The 14,058-nt window shown below is 44.2% G+C and overlaps 1 pseudogene; it reads right to left on the reverse strand.

Moving 5' to 3' along the window:
* Positions 1-3,446: 3,446 nt before the first annotated feature.
* Positions 3,447-3,563, reverse strand: LOC126279164 (5S ribosomal RNA; annotated as a pseudogene).
* Between the last annotated feature and the right edge of the window lie 10,495 nt (positions 3,564-14,058).

A 14,058-nucleotide genomic window follows, 5' to 3' on the forward strand; every position in this document is an offset into this window, starting at 1 on the left:
TTCCTTTTGTTTTATCTACGACATGTAGAAATACTGATACTTTTTAAAATAACAATAATTAAGGATGAAATATAAATAAAATGTTGTTGTTTTTTAAGAAGAATATAAAAAGAAGATAGGAGAGATGAGAGATTTGTTAGTACCATCACCGAATGTGACTGACGGTGAATACCTCGGAATGGTTTCTTCGAGCCGTTGACCGCCAGTCACACTCACGCACACACACACACACACACACACACACGCACACGCACACACACACACACACATGGTTATTAGTAGAGAAATACTGTTGCTTATGCTATTTATTACTAATTCTATGTATTAACTACTTTAGGTGCCCATCCACGTACAGCATTTGGTGTTTTCTTGGGTAGATTGCCAGCACTTTTGATTATTTTCTGTCACATCTCAGCTTCCTCCTCCTCTTCCTCCTCATTGTCACTATTTTCGCTGTCACTGTGGGTATCTCTGTCCATCCTCTGGAGATTGCTGTTACGCTGCACATAGGCATGTCTGTGATGTCGTGTCCGCATATACTCTTCATGTGTTGTTTTTGAAATAATGTTGGTCAGTGCGTTTAATTGTGCCCATTGTTCTTCGGGTCCTACTTCTGTGTATATATCTATGTCTGTATCTGTGTAATATAAGTGTAGTGTATGTCTATTGTTCGCGTATTGCCCGCAGAAAAAGACAGTGTGTTCTGGGGAACCTTCTTCCCCGCATGTGCATGTAGGTGTTTGCCTCAGACTCACGCTGTTGAAGTGCGTGGGATAAGGTCCGTGTTCAGTTAAGAAATGTACCAGACCGCGGCTGGGATCGATATGTCTCATTCTCAACCGCTCCCTTATGTCAGGGAGGAAGTCGTGCAGCCTACGTCCCTTATGACGTACATCCCACTCACCTTGCCACGTATTCAAAGGCCAACTTTTAAGGTGACGTATCGTGTCTATGGGCACACCGGTTATTGTGTGTGCCTTATCTAGTCTCCCCATCTTTAACCAGTGCCTTGCAGCTCTGTGTTTGATCGTGATATCTATGGGGCGTAGTCAGAGCACCACACACAGTGCATCCGCTGAGGTGGTACCGAAGGCTCCAGATAGCCTACGTAGGACACTTCTCTGAATTCGTCTGGCGGATGCTTTGTTGGTGACCACGTTCAGTCTATGTTCCCACGTGCTAGCTGCGAAGCTGAGTACTGATTCGAAGAGCGCACAGTGGTATGTATGACTGGTAGAGGTAGTCTGTACTGTTTTGAATTTAGCCTCACCAGTTTGTGGAGTATTTTTTCTGCTTTGTCTGTTGTTAGCCTTATGTGTTCGCGGAAATTCAAAATTCATTTATGTGTACCCCAAGATAGCTCGTAATGCGATCTCGTTTGATGTTTGTGTCCCGAATTTTAACCGAAGGATTCAGTTGGAATGATCCTTTCAGTAAAGTGGATGTTGTTTTGTTTTCGGTTATCCTGAGTTGGTACAGATGGCTCTGAGCAGTATGGGACTTACTTTCTGAGGTCATCAGTCCCCTAGAACTTGGAACTTCTTAAACCTAAGTAACCTAAGGACATCACACACACCCATGCCCGAGGCAGGATTCGAACCTGCGACTGTAGCGGTCGCGCGTTTCCATACTGTAGTGCCTAGAACCGCTCGGCCACCCCGGCCGGCACCACTGAGTAATTCCACTGGCTTTCTTTTCTAACTGGGCTCTGTTGTTTGCAGTGACTACAACTAATAGGTCATCTGCGTAGGCGACAATTCCGTCTGGCCTGTCATCCCCATCCAGAAGTTGTAGGAGGGGTTCGATTGTTATGTCCCAGAAGATGGGGCCGCAGATCGACCCCTGAGGACAGCCTTTGGTAATTCTTTTAATTACTTTCCGGCTGTCCATCTGCCATTCGACTACTCGGTCTTTATAGTAGTCTAGAAAACTGTTGTACAGTGGTTGCGGTACCTCCAGATGTCTTAGCCTCTGAAACACTGCTCGCCACAAAAGATTATCAAATGCTCCGGCAGTGTCAATCATTATTTCCATGGCGTATTTCTGTTTTGTAGTGTTAACTGTGTGCAGGGCCTGGTTGATGGCATCATCTATTGATCTGCCAGATCTGAAGCCGAACTGGTGTTGGCTCATACCCCTGAGAGCTCTGTGTGTTTGCAGGTGCTTACACAATAGCTTCTCCTGAATCTTTGCTAGGCATATTGGCCTGTAAGTCTTTGGATTTGAGGGTCCCTGTCCGTTGATTTCTTAATAATGACTGCTTTGGAGGTTTTCCATATTGTAGGTACCCTGCCCAGCCGTAAGGCATCGTTCAGTAACGTTGTTAGGAACGGGGTGGCCTGCGGTGCTTTCCTAAAGCCAAACTGATCGTCAGCTAACATATCCTCAATTTACTGTTTCATTCTTCTCTATATTGTTCTTGCCAAGTGGGAGGTGACCACGGGAAAAAAGATTTAATAACATATTTTATAGGCAGCACAATTGCTCGCATTGCTTCTGGTTTTCCAACTTCCGTCAGTGCAGTCGTCAGAAGTGAAATGAGTCTTACGGGCAACTTCAGTGGAGCAATTGAAAGTGTTGTTAATAAAAATTCTATATTTATACTAGACTGAACTGCATGTGATTGCTTTAGTCTTTAATAAAACTTGCATCTTACTGCGTATTTAACTGAACTGAATAAATTGATCGAAAATGAATACTCAAAATACACATCTGACTGCATGAAAGTTTAGTGGTAAAAATAAATGAACGTCATCAACCTGCATCTGACTGCGTCTGTGGACTTAGCTCGTGGACTCCTTCCCGTTTAGCCGATAATAAAACATATATTCAACTCAGCCGTAATGCAATGGCATAAAATTGTCATTCTAGATAACTTTACTCATTTTGGCCCTGTTTGTTACTTAATAAAAATTCTGTCCTGATCTGAATAATTTGCCAACTGTGCAATGACATATACATTATTTTACTCTGATAAATGAAATTATTAGCTTTACTCATGGGAACTTTACTTTAATGTACCTTTTGGTTCAATGCAAGCACAGGATGCGGAGAACGACATAAGGTGTGAGATGAAACTCTAATTTTATCTAAAAATATTTATTGTTCAAGCTTTTAAGGCACATGTGAAAAACTAAAAAAAACTTCTATAGCATGGATTTACGAGAAAGTTTCACAAAACGCTTATTGCATCAACAATGGGATTTCTATCTAACTTTTAGACATTATTTAACCAAAGAGCACAGCACTCCGTCTTCAGGCCACAAGTGGCCCATCGGGACCATCCGACCGCCGTATCATCCTCAGTGGAGGATGCGGATAGGAGGGGCGTGTGGTCAGCACACCGCTCTCCCAGTCGTTATGATGGTTTCCTTTGACCGGAGCCACTACTATTCGGTCGAGTAGCTCCTCAATTGGCATCAAGAGGCTGAGTGCACCCCGAAAAATGGCAACAGCGCATGGCGGCTGGATGGTCACCCATCCAAATGCCGACCACGCCCAACAGCGCTTAACTTCGGTGATCTCACGGGAACCGGTGTATCCACTGCGGCAAGGCCGTTGCCCATTTAACCAAAGAAAACTTATTTTATTAATTATTCTTTCTAGTTTCCCCAGGTATGTGCCGAGTTTCGCTCAATATGTAGCTTATTATGTGTGTAGCGCCAATTCTTACTTCGATGCTGTCACGACCCGGCTGCCTCCTGCAGGCATCTAGCTCCGACTCGAAACACGTCTGCTGTCTGTGCGCATCTCCTCACCACTACTCAAACTTTTACCGCGTGCACCTAGCTCTGTTAGCTGTCAAAGATCTTACTACTCGAAGCTGTACTACCCGTCCAACCTTGCGGTTGGGAACTATCGACATTTTTCACTGGCTCTATCCTGATCGAATCTCAGCACACACCTTTGACAATGTTTTCCGGAGTGTGCAGCAGTGCCGCACAGAGTCGTGAAGCGGGCACAGCACCTCCCCCCACTGCTCTCCTCGTCTAACCACTCGAGTCTGTCCGTGGCGAGAGCATCAATCACCAGAGTGTCACCGTGGACCGCCCATCCCTGAGGGGTAGCAGTGCCAGCAGCAGAGGCGGCTGCGGCTGCCACAGCCGTCGTCCCCAGCCAGGCCGTCTCACACAGCGCCGCACCGGCTCTGGTTTTTACCGATCGCCCCCGCGCCGGCGTTCCTTTCCGAACGCCTCTCTCCATAATGTATGCATCTTTTGAGGGCAAGAAAACGGAACGCCCGCGCCCGGCGGGGTGGCGGTGGCTGTGGCAGCCTTGACATCGATCTGGCGCGCTGACAGCTCGCGGGATTTACTTTTCCTCCTGCCTGTCCAACCCCATCCCGGCCACCCCGCCATCGTCGCGCCATCCACCCCCTTCATCCCTCTCACAGCCGCACGGGAACTTTCCGGAAGCGATTGCTATTCAAGAAGAATAACCTTTCATCGAACGGCGTGAGAGAGGAAGTCGAGGGAGGAGGAGGAGGAGGAGGGGAAAAACCGATTCGGCTGTTGAGAGCAGCGCGAAGTGTTGAGGCAGGCGCCGTTCTGTTGTTATTACTTTGGATTCGCGGGCATGTTCGGTTGCGGCTGCATTGTGCCATCGAGCTGTATAGGCCTAATCAATCAGGATCGGACTGGCACCACAACAGAAGGCATCAATCACTATTTATTTGCCAGCTCAAGGCGTTTCTGTTCTAAGGAATTTCCTAAAGTGGTGCTACAGAAAGAGCAAAATATCAACCTCGACAACTTAAGTCATTGCCATTAGACTCGGTAAGATTTCATTCTTCATTACGTGTTTTTTCCTGTCTTCCCTTTATTCAAGGAATCGAGCAACGGATTCGTATAAGTACGCTTGTGTGCAAAACATAAGAACGAAAGCAATTTTCGGGTGGAGTGTCAGTTGCGACATTTTTATACAGTGTCTACAGTACCTGTGGAGGGCAAATAATGGTCCGTGCCATTCGCTAAGGATTTGTGCTGTTGGCCGCCAAGACATAAAAATCAACTTTGAACCGAGAGTTCCTCCCCACACGCGACTGAAGATTTCCACTAGGATAGGGTGCCCAAATTATTTTCGGTGAAAACCGGGACACATTCACCCGGATGCTAGTGGACACCTCATTCCACATGTACCCACGTTTCTTAATTTTACATATTAATGTTTTGTTGATGCATTTTGTTAGCCCGATTATTATAACTAATAAGAGGATACAAAAGATTGATATAATCTAGATTATCTGTATAATTAATGACATTTAATAAACGTATACAATAATAAAGAAATGTAACGGAGGGGTATCTGTTGAGAGGCCAGACAAACGTGTGGTTCCTGAAGAGGGGCAGCAGCCTTTTCAGTAGTTGCAGGGGCAACAGTCTGGATGATTGACTGATCTGGCCTTGCAACATTAACCAAAACGGCCTTGCTGTGCTGGTACTGCGAACGGCTGAAAGCAAGGGGAAACTACAGCCGTAATTTTTCCCGAGGACATGCAGCTTTACTGTATGATTAAATGATGATGGCATCCTCTTGGGTAAAATATTCCGGAGGTAAAATAGTCCCCCATTCGGATCTCCGGGCGGGGACTACTCAGGAGGATGTCGTTATCAGGAGAAAGAAAACTGGCGTTCTACGGATCGGAGCGTGGAATGTCAGATCCCTTAATCGGGCAGGTAGGTTAGAAAATTTAAAAAGGGAAATAGATAGGTTAAAGTTAGATATAGTGGGAATTAGTGAAGTTCGGTGGCAGGAGGAACAAGACTTCTGGTCAGGTGAATACAGGGTTATAAACACAAAATCAAATAGGGGTAATGCAGGAGTAGGTTTAATAATGAATAGGAAAATAGGAATGCGGGTAAGCTACTACAAACAGCATAGTGAACGCATTATTGTGGCCAAGATAGATACGAAGCCCACACCTACTACAGTAGTACAAGTTTATATCCCAACTAGCTCTGCAGATGATGAAGAAATTGAAGAAATGTACGATGAAATAAAAGAAATTATTCAGATAGTGAAGGGAGACGAAAATTTAATAGTAATGGGTGACTGGAATTCGAGTGTAGGAAAAGGGAGAGAAGGAAACATAGTAGGTGAATATGGATTGGGGCTAAGAAATGAAAGAGGAAGCCGCCTAGTAGAATTTTGCACAGAGCACAACTTAATCATAGCTAACACTTGGTTTAAGAATCATGAAAGAAGGTTGTATACGTGGAAGAACCCTGGAGATACTAAAAGGTATAAGATAGATTATATAATGGTAAGACAGAGATTTAGGAACCAGGTTTTAAGGTGTAAGACATTTCCAGGGCAGATGTGGACTCTGACCACAATCTATTTGTTATGACCTGTAGATTAAAACTGAAGAAACTGCAAAAATGTGGGAAATTAAGGAGATGGGACCTGGATAAACTGAAAGAACCAGGGGTTGTACAGAGTTTCAGAGAGAGCATAAGGGAACAATTGACAGGAATAGGGGAAAGAAATACAGTAGAAGAAGAATGGGTAGCCCTGAGGGATGTAGTAGTGAAGGCAGCAGAGGATAAAGTAGGTACAAAGACGAGGGCTGCTAGAAATCCTTGGGTAACAGAAGAAATATTGAATTTAATTGATGAAAGGAGAAAATATAAAAATGCAGTAAATGGAGCAGGCAAAAAGGAATACAAAGGTCTCAAAAATGAGATCGACAGGAAGTGCAAAATGGCTAAACAGGGATGGCTAGAGGACAAATGTAAGGATGTAGAATCTTATCTCACTAGGGGTAAGATAGATACTGCCTACAGGAAAATTAAAGAGACCTTTGGAGAGAAGAGAACCACGTGTATGAATATCAAGAGCTCAGATGGCAGCCCAGTTCTAAGCACAGAAGGGAAGGCAGAAAGGTGGGAGGAGTATATAGAAGGTTTATACAAGGGCGATGTACTTGAGGACAATATTATGGAAATAGAAGAGGATGTAGATGAAGACGAAATGGGAGATACGATACTGCGTGAAGAGTTTGACAGAGCACTGAAAGACCTGAGTCGAAACAAGGCCCCCGGAGTAGACAACATTCCATTAGAACTACTGACGGCCTTAGGAGAGCCAGTCATGACAAAACTCTACCAGCTGGTGAGCAAGATGTATGAGACAGGCGAAATACCCTCAGACTTCAAGAAGAATGTAATAATTCCAATCCCAAAGAAAGCAGGTGCTGACAGATGTGAAAATTACCGAACTATCAGTTTAATAAGCCACGGCTGCAAAATACTAACGCGAATTCTTTACAGACGAATGGAAAAACTGGTAGATGCAGTCCTCGGGGAAGATCAGTTTGGATTCCGTCGAAATGTTGGAACACGTGAGGCAAAACTGACCTTACGACTTATCTTAGAAGAAAGATTAAGAAAAGGCAAACCTACGTTTCTAGCATTTGTAGACTTAGAGAAAGCTTTTGACAATGTTGACTGGAATACTCTTTTTCAAATTCTAAAGGTGGCAGGGGTAAAATACAGGGAGCGAAAGGCTATTTATAATTTGTACAGAAACCAGATGGCAGTAATAAGAGTCGAGGGGCATGAAAGGGAAGCAGTGGTTGGGAAAGGAGTGAGACAGGGTTGTAGCCTCTCCCCGATGTTATTCAATCTGTATATTGAGCAAGCAGTAAAGGAAACAAAAGAAAAATTTGGAGTAGGTATTTAAATTCATGGAGACGAAGTAAAAACTTTGAGGTTCGCCGATGACATTGTAATTCTGTCAGAGACGGCAAAGGACTTGGAAGAGCAGTTGAACGGAATGGACAGTGTCTTGAAAGGAGGATATAAGATGAACATTAACAAAAGCAAAACGAGGATAATGGAATGTAGTCAAATTAAATCGGGTGATGCTGAGGGAATTAGATTAGGAAATGAGACACTTAAAGTAGTAAAGGAGTTTTGCTATTTAGGAAGTAAAATAACTGATGATGGTCGAAGTAGAGAGGATATAAAATGTAGACTGGCAATGGCAAGGAAAGCGTTTCTGAAGAAGAGAAATTTGTTAACATCGAATATAGATTTATGTATCAGGAAGTCGTTTCTGAAAGTATTTGTTTGGAGTGTAGCCATGTATGGAAGTGAAACATGGACGATAACTAGTTTGGACAAGAAGAGAATAGAAGCTTTCGAAATTTGGTGCTACAGAAGAATACTGAAGATAAGGTGGATAGATCACGTAACTAATGAGGAGGTATTGAATAGGATTGGGGAGAAGAGAAGTTTGTGGCACAACTTGACTAGAAGAAGGGATCGGTTGGTAGGACATGTTTTGAGGCATCAAGGGATCACAAATTTAGCATTGGAGGGCAGCGTGGAGGGTAAAAATCGTAGAGGGAGACCGAGAGATGAGTACACTAAGCAGATTCAGAAGGATGTAGGTTGCAGTAGGTACTGGGAGATGAAGCAGCTTGCACAGGATAGAGTAGCATGGAGAGCTGCATCAAACCAGTCTCAGGACTGAAGACAACAACAACAACATTAACATGAGCTTAACATTACTGAGCACTTGTAGATGGAATTGACTGTCCTTGGAGAAAAGGGTAGTTTTCACTGCCTCCAGCCTTCCTGATCACGTCTTTGAGACACAGTGATAAAACTCGGCAAAAACCATTTTGTAGTTGTACAGGATCTGCAGGATTGCTTCAAGAGAGTCCACCTCCATTCTGTTTCTTTCATCAGTCCACTAGATATTCATGAACGAAAATATTCTTTCCACATTGGCATTATGGGCTGGGATTGCAAATAAATACCTTGCAATTATACCAACTCAGAGTAAGGCTGAAGTCAGTCACAGCTTTTAAAAAAACTCGCCCACTTCTCATGACATTCCAATGGTGTTTTTTCTTCATCATTCCACTTGTGAAGACTTTCTTCAACAAAATTTGTCAGTATGCTGAACTGATCAAAGAGAATGGAATCATCGATTTCAATCTCTTTACTCTTCAAATAAGAAACTGTCTCTTCAACACTTTCCCATTTTGGCACTCTCTTGAGTAACATCCAGTCAAACACCGGCGATGAGGGTAAATATGAGGCGTTCCACTTGCTGAGATATTCTACACAAGTGTCATAAAATTTGTTAACTTCTTCTCTAAAACTCCTTTCCGCTGCTTCTGATACTTCTGCTCTTTTAGGGACAGATTTTTACATTAAAAGAAATGAACTGCTGTTCTCTCCTCTTAGTAACAGTTTCCAGAGTATTTTTCAAAACATCATTTACCTCTATTACACTTTTCGTGCTTCCCCCAATTTCCTTTATCTCATGCTGCAAAGTGCTAAGCTGACTGTGAATGAACCATAATTAGGCTTCACTTAAAGGGTTACTGAAAAACTGAACCAATATTTGGGGGCTTTGTCTTCATTTAGGAAAAAAATCTTTTAACGGTTCAAACAGGCGGATTACTCTTTCAACTGCTAGAAACAGTGATAACCAGCGAGTTTTCGAGTGACACATTACATTCATATATTCAGTCCCCACATAATCACAGAACTCCTTAAGCCTCTCTGTTCTAACAGTATATATGTAAAAGTGTGAGTATATCTTCATGACGATAGTTTCAACATCACAGCTTAAACTGTCAGCAGATGACTGCACACTATTGTGTAAATCATGTGCAGGGCACCCTATGCCTTCAATGTTTTCATGCAATGTTGCCTTTAATTTGGTAAATACGTTGCATTTGCCTTGTCTTTTTAAACCACCAAAGTTTGTGGTGGTGTTGCCTCCACAAAATGCCACACATTTATTTTTCTCAAGATCAAACATTTCGGTAGTATTCACACAAAATCTTCAAATTTCGTCAGATGTTTCATTAGGTAGATGAGTGACGAAAGTTTGGTCTGAATTCCCTGATTAATATCGAAAAACTGAACAACAAACGGAAATATTTTAGTGGCCTTATGATTGCTGGCATCAGTGGATATCCCGTAGAAAGAAGGCTTTTTGATGTATTCAAGGCTTTTCTTTACACTGTGGGGAGCAATAACTCCTTTCACTGAGGCTGACACTTTAGTTCTTGCTGAACTAAACTTTTTTTTGCAGTGGAAGAATCATCAAACATAATGCTGTTAAGCTTATTAGTACAATCACTAGATCTATAATGAGATTTTCACTGCGGCGGAGTGTGCGCTGATATGAAACTTCCTGGCAGATTAAAACTGTGTGCCCGACCGAGACTCGAACTCGCGACCTATGCCTTTCGCGGGCAAATGCTCTACCATGCTAAGCCATGTCTCTGCAGTATCCTTTCTTTCAGGAGTGCTAGTTCTGCAAGGTTCGCAGGAGAGCTTCTGTAAAGTTTGGAAGGTAGGAGACGAGATACTGGCAGAAGTAAAGCTGTGGGCACCGGGCGTGAGTTGTGCTTTGGTAGCTCAGGTGGTAGAGCACTTGCCCGCGAAAGGCAAAGGTCCCGAGTTCGCGTCTCGGTCGGGTACACAGTTTTAATCTGCCAGGAATTTTCACTAGATCTATAAGTTTGGTGATGTTTCACTGTGTGGTAGGCTAGTGTAAGCTCGGCTGCTCTTCACTTGACTAATGTTTCACAAAATAATTTTGTAGAGTTTTACTGCAGCTCGGTGCACTGTATCTGTTAATGTGTTTCTTTGACCTGATGTGATCAACTATGTCGGATCGTCCACCATGACTTATACTAATAAAACAGTTACATGCGGAACACACTGCTTCGTAATCAAAACGACCTTTCTTAATGAAATTCCATTCCTTGGAATAACAGTCACTGAACTTGCAGGCACGTTTCGGCATTGCGTTTCACAGTACTGCAGCAATAATACCATTAATATGAGAAAAAACTACTGCAGTTTGTCTGACAAAACATCAAACACTACACTGTTCTGACAATGAGTGTGCGAGTAAGTGGAGCGACGACCGGGCGGTTTCATAGCTCTGTTACAATAATGCAGCCCGCATCTCGGGGTCGTGCGGTAGCGTTCTCGCTTCCCACGCCCGGGTTCCCGGGTTCGATTCCCGGCGGGGTCAGGCATTTTCTCTGCCTCGTGATGGCTGGGAGTTGTGTGATGTCCTTAGGTTAGTTAGGTTTAAGTAGTTCTAGGTTCTAGGGGACTGATGACCATCGATGTTAAGTCCCATAGTGCTCAGAGCCATTTGAACCATTTGTACAATAATACAACTTACTACTTGTTGACCAAAGTAAAGCTCAAAGAAAATTATTGCCTGAGTGTATCAATACTGATAATGTAATTACTAGTATGGGACAATGGAGATTTTAGATAAATAAGCTAAAATATATTAATTTCTTGTGTTGTATTTCCTTTAATATAGCGAAATCCCAAAAATTTGAGAAAGTTTCACGAAATGAATGATGGAGGTCATGAATTGATATATATACACTCCTGGAAATTGAAATAAGAACACCGTGAATTCATTGTCCCAGGAAGGGGAAACTTTATTGACACATTCCTGGGGTCAGATACATCACATGATCACACTGACAGAACCACAGGCACATAGACACAGGCAACAGAGCATGCACAATGTCGGCACTAGTACAGTGTATATCCACCTTTCACAGCAATGCAGGCTGCTATTCTCCCATGGAGACGATCGTAGAGATGCTGGATGTAGTCCTGTGGAACGGCTTGCCATGCCATTTCCACCTGGCGCCTCAGTTGGACCAGCGTTCGTGCTCGATGTGCAGACCGCGTGAGACGACGCTTCATCCAGTCCCAAACATGCTCAATAGGGGACAGATCCGGAGATCTTGCTGGCCAGGGTAGTTGACTTACACCTTCTAGAGCACGTTGAGTGGCACGGGATAATTGCGGACGTGCATTGTCCTGTTGGAACAGCAAGTTCCCTTGCCGGTCTAGGAATGGTAGAACGATGGGTTCGATGACGGTTTGGATGTACCGTGCACTATTCAGTGTCCCCTCGACGATCACCAGAGGTGTACGGCCAGTGTAGGAGATGGCTCCCCACACCATGATGCCGGGTGTTGGCCCTGTGTGCCTCGGTCGTATGCAGTCCTAATTGTGGCGCTCACCTGCACGGCGCCAAACACGCATACGACCATCATTCGCACCAAGGCAGAAGCGACTCTCATCGCTGAAGACGACACGTCTCCATTCGCCCCTCCATTCACGCCTGTCGCGACACCACTGGAGGCGGGCTGCACGATGTTGGGGCGTGGGCGGAAGACAGCCTAACGGTGTGCGGGACCGTAGCCCAGCTTCATGGAGACGGTTGCGAATGGTCCTCGCCGATACCCCAGGAGCAACAGTGTCCCTAATTTACTGGGAAGTGGCGGTGCGGTCCCCTACGGCACTACGTAGGATCCTACGGTCTTGGCGTGCATCCGTGCGTCGCTGCGGTCCGGTCCCAGGTCGACGGGCACGTGCACCTTCCGCCGACCACTGGCGACAACATCGATGTACTGTGGAGACCTCACGCTCCACGTGTTGAGCAATTCGGCTGTACGTCCACCCGGCCTCCCGCATGCCCACTATACGCCCTCGCTCAAAGTCCGTCAACTGCACATACGGTTCACGTCCACGCTGTCGCGGCATGCTACCAGTGTTAAAGACTGCGATGGAGCTCCGTATGCCACGGCAAACTGGCTGACACTGACGGCGGCGGTGCACAAATGCTGCGCAGCTAGCGCCATTCGACGGCCAACACCGCGGTTCCTGGTGTGTCCGCTGTGCCGTGCGTGTGATCATTGCTTGTACAGCCCTCTCGCAGTGTCCGGAGCAAGTATGGTGGGTCTGACAAACCGGTATCAATGTGTTCTTTTTTCCATTTCCAGGAGTGTATATATAATCACTTTTGAATATTAAGGTAAATACATTGTTTGTTCTCCATCAAAATTTTTCATTTGATAACTATGCCTGTCAGTAGTTAGTCCCTTCAGTAATTTGAATCTCTTATTTAGTTAACAGTATTGGCGCTCGCTGTATTGCAGTAGTTCGAGTAACGAAGATTTTTGTGAGGTATGAAAGGTATAGGTTATTGTTAGTCTGGGACATCCTTGTGTAGGGATTATTGAAAGTGCGTTGCGCTAAAAAATACTGTGTGTCAGTTTAGTGATGATCAGAATAAGTAAAGAGAGAACTGTCTGAGTACCTTCAGTTTTACTCAACCGTCGCTGTATCAAATAACGTAGAAGTTTACCAGCGCAGTAATGCATAATTTTCCAAAGGGGACGTTTCAGACCTATTTCTATATTACTACCGAAGATAAAGCAGTGTGTTCATTGTGTCAGGAACCGCAGCCGCAAGCCGTTGTCACCGAGCGGTCCTAGGCGCTTCAGTGCGGAACCGCGCTGTTGCTACGGTCGCAGGTTCGAATCCTGCCTCGGACATGGATGAGTGTGATGTCCTTAGTTTAGTTAGGTTTAAGTAGTTCTAAGTCTAGGGACGATGACCTCACATGTGAAGTCCCATAGTGCTCAGAGCCATTTGAATCATTTGAACTGCAGCCGTATTTAAAAAGTTTAATTACGAAACAAAACATAGCAAATTTAGGCGCAGACTTTTCCTGGATGAAGGCAAAATTAAAGCCGCGGAATGTGTGAAAAAGCTCGGAAGAAGCAACAAACATTATTTACAAAACAATAAATACCTCAGAATAGCGCTACAGAAGCAAGTTCTATTGTAGTCCATAAACTTGCTTAGCACACCGCGCATAGTTTATTAAGCATTGTATGGTGCAAGCATGTTGTACCCTGATGTTAGAAGTAAATTTGAAGCATTTCATTGTTAAGAAGGACTATACTGATGCGCATTGACGCAGTGACGTACTGACGAACTCACACAACAGCTGAAGTCCGCAATAAAAATTTCGTTTGGTTTCCTTTGGTAATAGAGGAGGACACAGACCACGAATACACTGCAAAGTCACTCATCTTTATCAGCGGAGAATTTCTTCATCACACAGGAATTACTTGGCCTAGAATCAGTGGCGGATAGAACCGCCGGTCTGGTCTTGGTCGAATGTGCTGTGATTTGTGTGGAAAAAATGTAGCTTGTTCTGGAACAAAATAGCATGCATTACAACATTCATAGT

The sequence above is a fragment of the Schistocerca gregaria genome, chromosome 6 (assembly GCF_023897955.1).
Source record: "Schistocerca gregaria isolate iqSchGreg1 chromosome 6, iqSchGreg1.2, whole genome shotgun sequence".
Classification (NCBI taxonomy): domain Eukaryota; kingdom Metazoa; phylum Arthropoda; class Insecta; order Orthoptera; family Acrididae; genus Schistocerca; species Schistocerca gregaria.